General features: G+C 41.6%; 2 protein-coding genes across 3 annotated transcripts in view; one reads left to right on the forward strand and one right to left on the reverse strand.

Annotated features, from left to right (window-relative positions):
* LOC135502016 (uncharacterized) overlaps positions 1-13,809 on the reverse strand; it is a 30,955-nt gene extending 17,146 nt beyond the window's left edge. The window contains exon 1 of the mRNA XM_064794454.1: positions 13,726-13,809. The gene's annotated coding sequence lies outside the window, so the exon portion shown is untranslated. The remainder of the gene's footprint in view (positions 1-13,725) is intronic.
* Positions 1-15,934, forward strand: part of LOC135502015 (RNA-binding protein 42-like) — a 45,876-nt gene that overhangs the window by 28,597 nt on the left and 1,345 nt on the right. The gene's annotated exons all lie outside the window — the stretch shown is intronic.

A 15,934-nucleotide genomic window follows, 5' to 3' on the forward strand; every position in this document is an offset into this window, starting at 1 on the left:
CATTTGTTAATTAGCTGAACGTTTCTGTTGGTGAAGTCTTGCTTGATGTGGCACCGACCGTCTTGGGTTGCATGACAAGTGATAGTATTGATGTTGTTGCATCGGTTGAATGGAAAATGTTCCGTGCACATCTTTGTAGTCATTTTGCTCGCTTGAAAGTGCCGGGCGGATTTTGACTATGATATAGTATCCATGTCTTGAGTCAGAATGGAAAAGTGATTTTTAACGACCGAGTCCTACATCAAATAAATGAAGCAAAATGGTTTAATTTCTTTCGATGTTTGGCTGTGATGCCTCCACCAAATGAAAAAAAAAAATCAAAGACTTTCTGCCTCACTTTGTTTGTCAAGTCTCCAAGAGAGAGTGAAATGTAATAGATATTGTACCGAAAAAGACGACACTCAAAGATGAGGTGAAATGGACAAGAGACACGGCAATGATGATGCGACATCTACAGAGGCAACACAAGTTTCATCTCTTGTTGAACAAGTGAACCTGTTGTTGACACTTCGCTCTCCTCATCAGTTGCTAGTTTTTACCGTGTTTGTCTTCAAGTTTATGCTGCAAGCTCTGCAACCCATCGCTTCTCAAGAGCTTCTTAACATTGTTTGCATTCTCACGGAAATTGAAGGGAAATGAACATGCTTGCTGAGAAATTAGGTGGGCTGAAAAGACTAAGTTATGGCAGTGTTTTTCATGTCCTGTCATTTACCACTATAGCTTACGAGTGCCGCATATTCAACAATTTATTGTTGCTCTTTACCCACAATGCTGCCATCTCATTTGTTGCATCCACCTAAACCATACACCAGTAATACAAACTTTTTACAAAAACAACCAAAAAAACCTTCATCTACAGCTTGTCGTCTTAACCCGACTTACTGAGCTTTAGACATCAATGGGAAGAAAAACCACCGTACATTGCAGAGAGATCCATTAACCTATACTTTCATGGCTGATGGAAAAACTGGTACTTTGCAGTCACTTCCCAATTCAGCAACCCTGCTGAGGATTTATGATTTCTATTCTGCTTGTATTATTACTGTATTTTTTCTGCTAACCCTAACCCTGAAAAAAATTCTGAGTCCAAAAATTTTTTTCACTTGGTTTTTTTTTCTGCTCAAAATGAAGCAACATCATCAGTCCCAAAACTTTTTGACTTTTAAAATCTTTCAAATTTTTGACTTTTTTCTGCTCACCCTTACCCTAACCCTGAAAAAATGTCTAAGTCCAAACATTTTTTTCACTGTTTTTTTGTTTTCTGCTCAAAATGAACCAAAATCATCAGTCCCAAATATTTTTTGACTTTGAAAATTTTTCAAAATTTTGAACTGACTGAAAGTTAACCTTCTCCATTGACTTCTTGATTGTCAAACCCATCTGAGATGTATTCTTTATCTCCTTTTATGTTACTAGTTTCACATCCTCAGATGTGTCCTATACATATCCAAATCAAGTTATAATAGTCATATAAACAAATCAATCCTGTCTCAGTCTTTCCGGTCGGGATGGTTCCAGGGCATTATCATTCTATTGTAAGCATCACCGACCAATAATTTCATTGGTTTTTCAATCAAGCTGTACTAATGTTGTTTCCTCTCATAATAATCGGGTGGCAGACTATGTCAGTATTGCTTGTTTGATACCTGGCGGCGAGAAATCAAAGATGACTTCTCATCTGATCAAGGAATGGAGAAATGATACATGAAGGAGCACAACACCAAACTTGCTGATAGAAGATGAGTTTCAGCTGCTCTTTGGGTTGGCATTACCTTGATTTTGGTTCATCCTCTCTTCTGGTATGTTGGATGTGTTATGGTTTGTTGGTTATGTTATGGTATGTTGGATTTATGATGGCATGTTGGATTTGTTTTGGAATGTTTGATTCATAAGCTAAATGGTACGGTTAAAACTTATGTGTGAACACACCTCCTATACCATGTCAGATAGCATGATATATTGCTCCCAATTTAGAAACGACCCATCAAATGTTAATGCAAATTTTCACGTTATTCAAATGTTATTACAAGCAGGATTATCTACTTCTAGTTTTGATCCCATGTAAATCTGCTAGAATATGGAGATCAATAATGCAAGGGCGGATGTTGCGACACGATGCAGTAAGTTTGATGTCTGATTAACCACAGAATGTAGGTTCTTATGTAGTGCTTTATGCTGTACAACTATGTCTTAATACGCTCTCCCAATCCAGAAATATAGATACCAAGGAGTGCCCATTCCGCGCATCTCACGGCGAGTTCAAGCCAGTTGGAAGTACTATTAAGTGGCACTTGCTGAGCCTCAAACCCGCAACCTTCAGATCACAGGTGGGACATTCTTCTACTGTGCCACAGCACTTCCTGATCATGGTGGCCTAAGGTGATTAGTCCTTCTAACCCCAATATGAGTCATACTAATGAAAGACGTGGAACCTGGTTGTGATCAATAGCTATCAAATTGAGTTGGAGTGTCATCTGATGATTGATATTTTCCTGGTGGCAACTGTAGGCCATGTTATTCCTGATAAGACTGTTTAGATCAGTGAATGGTCAGTTGACAACTAATTGTGTAGTTTTGTCTTGATGACACAAGGAGAATGAACTAGTTAGCACCAGATTACACGAAAAGGACATGTTCAGTTGTACTCTCTCTTACTTCCTGTTTGGGCTTGTTACAAATGACTTGATACAATACACTAGTTAGTAAGTTCAGAATGTGCATTTGTCAAAATGAGGTAATAAATGTGCTGCATCAGACAAGATATTGCTCAATCTATGTGTTACTGAGTTATAGGTGCCAATATCAATGGATCCTATTCATGTGAAAAGTACCATTTACAAAAACAGGAAAGAAAGAACCATATCCTATGTAATTAGACAAAATAACATAAAATACAAGACTTTACATAGAGGACCAGAGAACACATCAAAATAGCCATACCATTAAAGTAAGTCCTCCAGTCCCTGATAAACAAACTTCAAGTCAATTACATCAACAAATTGACAGTAATCTCAAGAATGTAAAAACATCACAATATCTCAATTAATTAAGATAGAGCTACAAGTCATGGAAATGTTTAATTCATTAATGTGATGAGACAGGTTGGTTCGTTGATTGTAGGAAGCTTAACGACTTCACACTGATTGATGTTTCCTCTGTTTTTGCAGGTCTTTAATCAAGTACGTTTTATTCATGACAGTGAAGAAAACATGATTATCAGTGCCCTACTGGACTTCCAAAAGGAATTAAGAGTTTAGGGTTCCAACAGTGTGTGTTCACAGCAGGAATGAACGAGTTGAACAAAGGAGTCAATATTTCCTCTCTTTCAAGTGTCCATGCAATCATGCTGTTGAAGCAACTGGTCTGACATGTTTTGACACTTATGGAATGCTCCAGAAATTTCTTGACTGTGCCTATCAAAGTGTTATTTGTTTCGTCTGTACAGTCACAATAGGAAATGTTAACACAAGATCATCTAGCACTTGGCTAACAATTTGAGAAGGCTTTGCCACCCGAGAGGGAGAGTAAAGAAAAGAAACATGCTTCTGTACTAGGCAAGATTGGTCAAATCCTAGAAGAATCGTAGACAATAACTTAAAGCACCTCATCCCACTAAAGAATGCCACTTATCCCCTTAACGACTGGTGATTATCCTCCATGATGTGCTGTTTGATGGGGTGATTGGAGGAGTGCTCTATCATCACTGTGATGGGCCAATTGAGCAGCTGGTCCCTCAGCTGTTGTTCGAGTAATGCATTCACTTCCCATTTCAATTACCATCTGTAAGTTCCTCATCCGCTTTAAGGAAAGATTCACCACTTTGACTGAGATGTGACGAATACTCGGTATTCAATAACAAGGTCTCAGATTTCTTCTTTGTAGAAACATGTTTGCCACTGTGGCTTCAATTTGGCCTACTATTATGCTTTGTAGTTCAGACCCTGATAGGGTTTATTGAGAAGTGTTTTATATTCATATCCTGCAAGTGCGACAACACTTTCAGCAGACTGAGAGAACCTAGCCTGCAATGTTTGGAAGAACAGTGAAGAATGAGTGAATATAGATTCATTTCCCTCACAAGGCTTAATCACATGACTGTAACACCATCGACTTGAAATGGAACACTGAAGAGGGACTTTTCAAGCAGCAACAGCAGCCGGCAGAACAAACTTTAGCATGTTAAAAATCCTTGTCCTAATGAGTTGCCTGAGGTCTCTCTCTGGCTATTTTCCGATAATCTGGTTAATAATTCATTGAGTCCTGTTGGTTATTAGTTGGTTTCTTTTACGCAGGTTTATTTGATGACAAACAGTGATTAGTTGGAAAAAGTTGTTTTCAATGGATTGCGGCATGCGTGGTTTCTTAACCACCATTTTCCTCATCACGGACGGGGGCTTTGTGAATGTTGCTTCGAGCTATGATTTTTACCGCTCTTTCGACAGTTTGGTAACTGCAGGAGGACATGTGTAGCCTTTTATGGTTAAGCGATCCTGGGGCAGGCAGTTGGCTATCTTTCCTGTTTCTCTGATTGTGTGTCTGAGTGAAGCTGTCGAGAAGTGTTCTCAAGGGAATGAGCATGGAGTCAGTGCAAGATCCTGCTAAGCCTGTGGTGGTTGCTTGGTGTCAAGAGCAGTCAAGGAGCATTCCCAAGGACATGGCATTGAAGTCAGTGCTGGGCCATTCCTCTAATCCTGCTCAGGCAGTAGTGGTTACTGTCAATAGCAGTGAAGAAGTTTTCTCAAGGACATTGCCCATGTCTGGATCAAGGTCAGTGCAGACCCAGACCTTCGAATGATGAAGTGACAGACTGTCTGGGTGCTGTAGATATCCAATGCCCATTAGGAGCCCATTAATTAGGATCATCAGGGTTTTCTTGTATCTAGTGTCTGTTTTATTAGTCAATGTTGTGTCTTTGGCGTGAGGTGGTATGGTTAGCTTCTGTACACAGGTGCTGGATTATGTTGTGCCTGAACGGTGAGCCACTTTACCTGAACGGTTCAAGCTGATGGCTCACCTCACCAACAGGCCAGAGTGTTCCAGAACTGCCCTATCTGGGACACTGAGAGATTGGCCACATGGCCATACAGTGCATCAATGGAGTCAAAGCTCTGGGGATCAAGGGAGGATCAAGAAACGACAGCCAGGTTGCCTGATTCTGTTGTGTAGCCATAAATGCAAAGAAGAAGGTGAACTGATCTGCTCAGACAAAACACAGCGTCGCCAAAGTGTTTAACCATTATGCAGAAAGTAAAGCCAGTTGGACACTCCTGTAATTGCCGAGGTGAATCATGAGCTAAGCTATCTGTTGACACCTCAAAGCTGGCTAATCTGTCGGTGTGGGGGATTATGTATTAAGGTTAGCGAATGTCTCACTATCTAGGAATCAGGTCACCTGCATTAGTGTGGGTTACCTAAAGATTGGGTGGGGCATTTTTGAGATTTGTGGGGTATGCATCCACAATGACATCAAGGCAGTTAACACTGAAAAACCAACAGAGGTTGCTCTTCCATCATTGTCCACTTCTTTGTGTCAAATACCTCGTCGTCTAAATGGTTCCCTAATTCGAAAAAACATGAGCCATAATCCGTTATGCAGAAAGAGAGTTTATCTCCGCACAATCTGCTAATGATGGTGTTAGTTTTATTGCTAGTCACAAAAACAATGGTTATGGTAGCTATTACCTGAAGAGATAGCATGGTTAATGCTACATGCTATTGCGACAAACTACATGTTCAGCACTCAGCTTGGTTCAATTTCTTCAAGAGCAGCAGTGTGGTGAAGATCTGTGTCTCTTCTACACAAAGTGTTTTTCAACACTCAGTATGGTTCAATTTCGACGTTACTTGTCTTCATGAAGCGACAGGGTGGTGAAGCTCTGCCCCTCTTCCTCCATAGTTTCTAGACATGATGTGGATTCTGCCCAGTTTCTCTGCCAGTCGTTAAAGGACAAGATTGTCTTCTGGTATTTGGCCTGGGAAACCACATTCACAGAGATATCTTAGTCTTCTAAAGTGTTGGTTGGGATGGTAGTGTCCAGTTCTCTAGCAGAAATGACTTCTGGTGGTTTTCTCTCAGACCTGTTGACACTGTCTGCTTTGGCACTATTGTTGTCTAATTTGGAGCTGTTTCTTGCCACCCAATGGGTGTGGGATTTCACTGTCTGTGTTTTTGTCATTTTCACTGTCTGCTTTCTGAACTGTTGTAAGGCGTTTCTTTACTTATACAGTTCTGAAAATATCTCCAGCTTCCTGTCTGCGCTCTTTCATTTGAAACTTACCTCTTTGGGCAATGTGTCTGCTCAAATCAAACTAGCGACACAACACATCTCTCTGTGCCAATCGATATCACTACAATCGGTTCATGTGATCAAAGCAATACATCACCTCCCTTCAAGCAATTAGTTCCCAGATCTTCAACTCCCCGTCCCCACTTACCTCTCAGTCCTCATCAACTGCATTAGCATCGCGTTTGTCATCTCGCCAATGTTCCCTGAGCGATTTGGCCAATTGGAGCCACCTTTGTCAGTTTACTTAATGCTAGAGACCCCCAGAGTAACATCTGTTATCCTGCACTTGCGTTGTGTTTAGAATCACTCCCTTAGCATGGAGATCTAGGTGTCCCAGTCTCCTCGGTGCAATGATTTTTGTTTTTGTCTTGATCTTTAATCGAGTAGCTGTCAGTTGGGAGTGAAAAAACCAGTGAAGAAAAAATTTGGACTAAGACATTTTTTCATCTTTCGTCAGTTCAAAATGTTGACTGCAATGCATCTAGGACGGATTGCCGCTTGATAAGTCTGGACGGCAAGGCATCTAGGAGAAGGAACCTTCCACTACCAATCAAGACTGAAGTCGGGAGCCTTTTGTTTCCTTCAATGTCAGTGCCAAATGCAAGTACCAAGTGGCACTGACTGAGCCTCTAACCCCCTCCCACAAACATCCCATCACATGTTGAGCACTCTTCCACACTGTGCCACCGTGCAGCCCCAAGCATCCTTACACTTTCACTGCCCTCTATTTCAATGTAATCATTGGGCTTCGAATTGAGGTTTTAAATTGCTATCTAATTCCTGTCTTAGTTATCTGGACTTTCAGTGGTTTAGACTGACTTCAGTCACCCATGTATGCTGACAAATTGTGCCTGGTGCCATCTTCAAAGGCTGCAGTTCATAGGGTCATCTTTGTGTCAATTGCTTTCTACGGTTGTTGGCTATTGACTTTTTGTGCTCATAATCAGTCTCCCACGCGGAGTAGAAAGACCATTATGTTCAAATTTTATGTCAAACAGAAATATCTTCTAAAATAATGGTATGTTCATCAGTGATTTCTCTTCTGATGAACAGTCACTGTTGGAAAATTGTCTCAAAAAGGATAAATCTGCTGGGTTTTCTCCAAGTCCATTGGTCTTTGATAAGATTGTCTTCGAACAACATCCTCTTTCCACCTCTAATGAGATTAATAACCAATCCACAAAGCAGGTGCAGCTTTGATGAAAATATAAAGATGATTCATCCGGATCAATTTCCCAAATACGCTTGCCGTTTGTTCACGATTGTTGCGAGACCATGATAAATTGCCTGGACATGTCCTTGCGAAGACAATTGCCGGGTATGATGACTTCCCTCAGGCTGATTGGCCTCATAACCAGCTACGCTGGTATCTTACTACGGTCAATTAACTTGATTATTTGTTGCTTTGACTGTTGGTTGTAGATTTTTCCGGATTAACACAAACGAGGTCTCATGAACATTCATCAGTATGATGATCTAATTGCGTGACTGAAATCTGTGTGAATGGTACCATTAGAAAGCTAGTCTCAAGATCCTTCACTTGACGATAGCTTGTAAAACAGTTGTATTGCCAGTTGACGTTGGTTTTCACCTGGTGTGGGAGTATCAATGCTATAAAGCCACCTCACGTTTCTCATGGTTGATGTTTGGCCACAAGTAGCATGATTAGAATGGTTATCCGCTTGGAGGGATGAAGTACTTTTGTGAACAACCTTTTTTCGTGACGGAGCTCTGTTGTCTATTTATCCTCTTGACTTTGCTAATAAAGCTGTAAATGTCCTTCTTGGATAAGAATGCTGGGTAAATGAGTTAACCTGTTTCTCCTCAGCTGCTCTTCATTGTGATCTTTCTGATGATCAGTGGCATGTTCATCAGAAGAGGGAAGGCCAGTTGCACAGTTTCTTTCAAAGTGAAGCATTGTGCTTCTTGTAGGAGTTTCTTGCTAGTTGTGGTTTTCAATCAGACGACCATCGAATAATATCGTTTTTATCACCCAATCTGCCATTTTGCTATTTTGCTGGAAGAATTGCTTGACTTTCAGCACACTTATTGCCATTAGCTCTTTCAATCTGATGCCAAGATTTAGGCTTCAAGATGAAGATGCTCGTGGTCAAATGGCTAACAGTGGCTGAAGTGACTTTTCTATCAGTTTCGCCAACTTGCCAATCAGTTTCAGTGGTTCCTTCTGCGTGGGTAGTTGGTTCTAGACAAACTAAGCAATTACCTTTTCCCTACATATATATGTAGTCTTCCTTATTTTCATGATTGATGAGAATAATGATGAGTGTGGGGAAACAGTGGCCTTTACAAACACGAGTCAATCAGCATCTACCATGTCTGCCACACTGATGAGAGTGAGTGTGGCAAGGGGCATTCACTGGGCGGACACCAGACTTCATAGACATGGTCAGCAATCATTTGAGAATCAGAGTGACTCCGATAAACAAACCTGGTTAGATATCGCTACTTAGCCTTGTATGGCAAATCATGTGGGAGAAGGGGACTCCAGCCATTGAAGATAAAGGGACCCCTAATTTGGCACGGAATTAAACCGGGGTCAATATGTATAATTACGGAATCAGATGCACTCGGAAGCCGTAGAATGCACTTCATCTGCACTTCGGCACAGATACGATTGTGTGCAATGTCCAAGAGGGTATCAATACCCTCACGGCCAATTTTGCCCAACATAAAGTTCTGTCTGCTTAACATTTTATCCCAGAGTAAGTTTTACGCAAATTTTACTGAACAGATTTTATGTCTCTGTCATGATACTCTTTCTTTGAAGTTCCCAATCCAGGGTAAAGCATGACATTTTCAAACTTCAGCTTATTTCAGTCAAAGATTCCGACTGTTCAGTCACCTTTAGGTTGTTTCTTTCTCTCCAATTTTTCAGATTTATACAGCAAATCAGAATAAATCATAAAGGAAAGTGTCACAGAAATCTGCTGCTATATCTGCGTACATGGGCATGCATGTGTAAGGAACTGGGTCAGACCAAGCAGACGCCTTGAGGCCGCCAATTCAACTCCCAGCTCCTGCCTATCGTGACCCTTCAGACTTGAGACCAAATAGAACATCCTCAATGCCTGGTTGGTTCTTAGTTGGTCTAATTGGTTCTAGTCCTAGTCTGACTTACATAAATGACTAGCGATTGATTTTGACTTCAGCTGAGGCCTTCAAGTGCTAGTAGATGGGGTTGATAAAAGCATTGCTGGAGGCCCGATACTCAGATCAAAAGACTGATAATATTGCAATCACTCAAGAACAACTCCTGGTTGCAATGCCTGTAACTAGAATAGCTAGATATTGTAACCATCTAGTCCGTTCAGTCCTTGGTCATGAACTGCTCATGGATGTCTAGCTTTATTAGCATGATTAGTCCATGCTGAATGTGCTTATGTCCTTTGGCAATGCACTTGATTTAAATGCAATCAGAAGTGTACTTGATTTGTATAACTCTGAGTTCAAATGATTGTAGCCTTGGGCAGTTCATTGATAAGTATTGAAAAGGACAAGCTGTTATTGGGAGATACACTTCACTGGCATCTCGCGTGTGGTAACTTGATAAAAGTTTGCCAAGTTAATCCATCAAAAACAAAAATGAGCCAGTTCTGGTCCTGGAGTTGAGGTAGGGGTATGTCAGGTTCTGGTCCTGATAGGGGCAAAACTAATCATAGCCTATGAAATTGTTCGTAATCGCTACTCTTATTTGAAGCAACTTCTATCGACGAGAAATAACACGCTGAGTGAAAGTGTAATGTCAACCATCATCCCAGGGGACCAACTTGATTCATTCTTCATCTGTCGCTTCATTTGATGGGCGTTAATCAGAATCAGTTGAACAGGAAGCCAACAGACATTCATCAGTGGCAGTTGGTTTTAGTGAAATATTCAACACGGCGCCCCCATCTGTATCAATAAGTACCGTACCAAGGCTCCCATCTATAATAATGAATTTTATTAGAATTTCTCCACTGACAGTTACAGCCATATAACGGTACTGGGTTATGTTTCAAATTCATTCAAATCAGACAGACTAAACGGGATTGCTTTAGCATGTGCTGATCAGTGTGGTGACTACATTTAAATACCGGTTACGGTCTGCCTGAAATAGGCAATAGACTCTCAAAATCCTTTTGTATGCTGGTGACATGATTGGGCCAAAGGCAAAGAGGGAGGGCATGAAGGCATTTTCCTGGCTGTGTTTTATAGGTGAATACCCTCTTGCGTCTACCCTCATGGATGCGATCAGGCACCATTCCCACTATTGTGGGCCACATGCAGCAAAGCTACGGTGACCATCAGATTTGTCATACCTTCAAGGGTTAATTGGATAAAGTGCCGACACCTTGTCACTTCCGCCAATCTTGGTGCGGCATAGATCCACCAAAGTGGCGGTAGATTGTGCCTGATGACAGCGTAATCGACAATCAGCCATGGAAATTGTTGACAGCCAGATTCGGATAGTTCTCTTAGTGGCTCCGGTGAAGTGAGGGGGTTAAAGGACACAGGGAGGCAACAGGATTAGGGTATTTCAAAATGAGTTGCATACCCCCTCCCTTGTACTGAATGGAGATACCCTCACCAAAGTGCTTTTGTCCTCTGCTGATACTTTTAGTAAGAACAGAACAGAGAGAGTTACAGATAGTCGCCTGAAACAAATCTCTTTTACAATAATTTCTGCCATTCAAAGGCAATCTGTTTATTTCAGCTGGGAGTAGACATTTCATTTGGATTTCGTAAAACTTCTTAATCAAATGAAATGACTCATTCTCTTTATCTCCAAGACGCTCACCTCTTCTTATAGGTGAGGTGAAACGCATCGCTTCAACAAATCTGAACCTGAAATAAATGGCAAGTAAATCGAGCAAAGTGTCTGCTGAATCGGGTGCGGTGACATGATAATGGGCGATCTCCTGATGAGAGTTGTTAACGACTGCACGGTGTTCGGCTGAATGTATCGTTAAGACTTTAATGGTCTCATTACGCCATCCAAGTGTGAAAACACTAACTTCAAATACCGTCGCAAATCACGCATTTCTCCATATTCGGGGATGAAACCTTTTGTTGAAAGTTACACAAATTGGTTGAATCATTATCATCATGACCAGCCAACAGAAGAGAGTTGCTGAATTCCCATGCGCGGAGAAGGCTCATGTTCACAGAGGTGCCTTGCGCTTACCTGATTCTTACCAATCTTAGCCATGGTGGTTTGTCACTTGGCACAAGCGAATGGCACGTGTAAGAACAAGATATCCATCAGATGTGAAAACGTAGACTGTTGGTGCCAAGTCTCTAGTGTTAGAGTGGATTAACTACGTGACAGAAAGTGGATAGAAGTGCCTTTCTCCTCTGAGCAGTTCCGATGCCATATCGGCCCACATCAAAACAGACAATGCTCGCTGTCATGTCCAAATGGGATGTGAAATGTGAAGTGTTAGAGTGAATAACCTTAGAATATCTGTGCAACAGAAAGTTTGAACGACACCACGATTGTTCTCACTGCCTTCCTCGGGACAAAGGGTTGTTGTATCCAAAGGGAGGTATCACTTCCTCAAGCTGACATGTTAGTGGTATCATGATATCTTAATGGTATGGTTTGATTTCTAATGGTCATCCGTGACTGTCTCACACTATTGTGCATCTTAAGCTCTGCACAAATGAGCTTTGAACTGTGATTTATATCGTTGGGTTTGATATTGTTCAAAGGTTACTGCAATCACAGATTCTTGTTGAGGCATGAAAAAGGAGTGAGTTTTGTTGCATGCAATCATTATCATAGATTGCAGCAACCTGAAGGGGACTCTAGAGAATGCCAGCACCACTCTACTCCTCCCGTGATGAGAAGATGTGATAATCGCACAGCAATAACAGGCAGTAGCAGTCATAGTTAGTGGTTCAATTCAGTACAGACCCTTGTTGATGCAATTGACATTGCCTGGAAATCTCTTGTGTTTTCGACCGGCAACGACTGCTGTCTTGCTATAAAAGGTTGCTCCTCCATTATGGACATGATGTATCACAACTTCCCTTCTTATGATTTGAGATTCAGATTTCACAGCTTAGATGTGAGAGTGGGATTAAATTGTTTATGGAGGTATTTGTCTGATCCATTGAGTGAGCAGCAAGGATTAAACAAAGTGCAAGGAGTACAGGATGGAGATGCCTCACTTGGCAAAGCTCACACAGTTTCTCTTCCACTGTTCTACTGATCCCTATTCTTCAGCGTTCAGAATCTTCAAACTGCACGCTGGACAGACATTCCAAGTTTTCATTAACAAAGTTGTCAGATCTGCATGCGTGTTCGAGGCCTGACTATTAGATCTGCTATTCTAGTAGTGATGAACATTGTCCCTACCAGTGTTCTAATTGAAGACTGGCAAGAAGACATGAATTTAGTGAAAACAAGTCCATAGCAAGGCTAAGACTGGAAGCATGCATCAGACATAGTTCCTCCTCGACTGTATTCTGTGTACAGTGGTCACCAATGCCAGGTATGCTATCAGAGAACTACAACGCAATCTTACAAATCTTACAAAATCACACATTTAAGGAGACATAGTCCAATATTTACTGCATGTCCACCACATGATGTTTGATGACAACATCAACCCTGTCCACATGAAACTCCACAGCAGTTGATTCTGCCCTGACCCGGACCCAGTCTGACAGTTCAGAAACCCAAACATTAAATATCACAAACTCAATTTCACACACGAGAGCTTGCTGTCACTAAATGATGAGATGATTTTTTGCTGATATTGATAAGTTTTTCAACAATGTTTTCAATTTCGTGGATTTTTGGCATCATCCATTCAAAGTCAACCCTCAAGTTCTGACGGGCTCTCATCCTCTCAATGCGACTATTCAAGTCTTTTTTTGCATTCATTGTTGTGTTTGTTCAGCTGGGTTGGGGTGACCAGTTGAATTCTTATTCTCATTCCCAGATCTCAACACAATCACGTCATCTCAATGCGTAGTGGAAGGGTTTAGTAGTGGGCATGTCTCAGGCCTCTGCCATAACATTTTAAACGACCGGGTTGTGTGGTGTCACACAAAGCTAAGTCATGTTTGTACTTTTGCATCGAAATAGAAATGAAATAAACTAGTATAAAAGTTGCAGAGAATTTGAAACAAAACTTCAGCAATGTTCTGATTAACTTTGATTGAAAAAGGTTTCTTTCAGACTTGACTTAAGTTACTGTCCTCTGGATGGAAGGGGTTAATAAACAAGTCGGCAGGTGGAGGGTTAAAGACACAATGTTTCTGCCCGCGAATGTTCAAAATTATGAAGCATACCGGTATGCGTTCAAAACTTGAAGGAAACTTTCTAGAAAGTGTCAAGCTTTCAAAACTAACAAACAAAAAACTGAAGTTACAAATCAAGAAATCGTGAAGTCGGTTCCAACATTTGAGAAGATTATGTTTGTCCTACCTTTGCCTTTCTTGGAATCCTGGCCTTAAAACTGTTGAAAAAATCCCAACCGTCGTTAAAATGGTCCTGTTACGTTGTCGTGGCGATAACTTGGTTGACGGAGACTTAAATATGACGGCGACCGGTGGGATGTCAGATAATGGGATGGTTTCACTGCGATGAGAGGGGGGACAGGTGAATCTGGGTGACAAGAGAGGAGCACTTCTAGCTGAGATTATGGTTTCACTGCGATGAGAGGGGGGACAGGTGAATCTGGGTGACAAGAGAGGAGCGCTTCTAGCTGAGATTATGGTTTCACTGCGATGAGAGGGGGGACAGGTGAATCTGGGTGACAAGAGAGGAGCACTTCTAGCTGAGATTATGGTTTCACTGCGATGAGAGGGGGGACAGGTGAATCTGGGTGACAAGAGAGGAGCACTTCTAGCTGAGATTATGGTTTCACTGCGATGAGAGGGGGGACAGGTGAATCTGGGTGACAAGAGAGGAGCACTTCTAGCTGAGATTATGGTTTCACTGCGATGAGAGGGGGGACAGGTGAATCTGGGTGACAAGAGAGGAGCGCTTCTAGCTGGGATTTTCGGTAATAAAACACATGTAAAGTGTTAATTTTGACCATCTGTTGATTTGATGTATTTCAGATGAGTGGATGGGTTGAACAGGGAGGCTTATAATTGTTTAGTAAGAGATACTTTAAAAGGGGCAATCTTGTCTGTTGACTTTAAAGGGGGTCTATCGGTCAGGTGGGTCAGTCTAGACAATCAGTACGAGCACTGCCCACCCCAACCCCAATGAATAATTCAGCGAGGTACCAGGGTTATGTAAATGGACTAATCATTACATTGTTGTATTCATTGTAGGGAGGGGGTTAACCCAAATCAAACCTTAGTCATGTAAACAGATGTTAACATTTCCTTCCAGAGTTTCTCATCTTTTTTCCAACACACTCGTCCAAATATCATCGGTTAAATGAAGCACAGCTTTCATACCTTGGTGCAGTTTACGAACCTTATTCACTTAATGAAGCGAGCATGTTACCAATATTTGAATCAAAGTAAACTCATCCGTGTGGAACCGGTTCATCTTTCTGAACTCATCTTCTGCTAATCAGGCACCATACAACATGTTTACTTCCGACCTACAAAACTTTTCTCCATCTGAAATGTTTCACCGATGAAAAGATAAAAGATTGCTTGGGGGTGGGGGGTGGTACAGGGAGATCAACAACAGAGTGGTTAAGAGTGCCGGGCTCATAATTGTAAAGTTATGGGTTCAACTCTCGGATGGATCATCTTGTGGTTGTCCTTGAGCAAGACACCTTACCCTACATTGTTTCTCTCCACCCAGCAGTACAAATGGATAGCCAGTGTTGACTGGGTAGTTAACCTGTGATGGAGAAGCGTCGAATCCAGGGGGAGTGATACTCCGAGTTATGCTGAGGAAACCAGGATAAGCACCAGTCTGATGCTGTGTGACAATGTGAGCCAGTCCAGCAGACTTAGAATGAACTGTCATCGATGAACTGATTGCTCGGGGTAGTACAAGGTTCATAGATCTAAAGCCTCAAGCATGATCAGTTATCGAACTCAACCATTCAGGGTAGATACCAGGAATGTACAGACATATAAAGTAATTGTAGTGGCACTCTTGAATCAATTAATCGATAAGGAAAAAAAAGTCAACATTTTGAAAAATGTTCGAAGTCAAAACAGTTTTGGGACTGATGATTTTGGTTCATTTTGAGCAGAAAACAAAAACACCAGTGAAAAAATTTTTTGGACTTAGAATTTTTTTTTTAGGGTTAGGGTAAGGGTTAGCAGAAAACAAGCCAAACTTTTGAAGCGGGGTGGTCGCGATACCTGAGTCGTCGCCGACCAGGGTTCCACTGTATATCTTAACACCTTCACTTTTCCCCATCTTTTGACTCTTCCTTGTGAATTGCCACTTACAGGAAATCTTGGCTCCATTCAGTTTTTGTCTATAGTATTGGCAGAGTATATTGGTGACCTGACCACCATCAGAAAGCTCTAGTTCGACCACCTCAGCTCTATCTGGTGGTGCCGCCCACAAAGGGTTTATAGGTCATCAAGTGAACATGAACAGAGCTGACCACCATCAGAAAGCTCTAGTTCGACCACCTCAGCTCTATCTGGTGGTGCCGCCCACAAAGGGTTTATAGGTCATCAAGTGAACATGAACAGAGCTGACCACC

Source organism: Lineus longissimus, chromosome 18 (genome assembly GCF_910592395.1).
Source record: "Lineus longissimus chromosome 18, tnLinLong1.2, whole genome shotgun sequence".
Taxonomy (NCBI): domain Eukaryota; kingdom Metazoa; phylum Nemertea; class Pilidiophora; order Heteronemertea; family Lineidae; genus Lineus; species Lineus longissimus.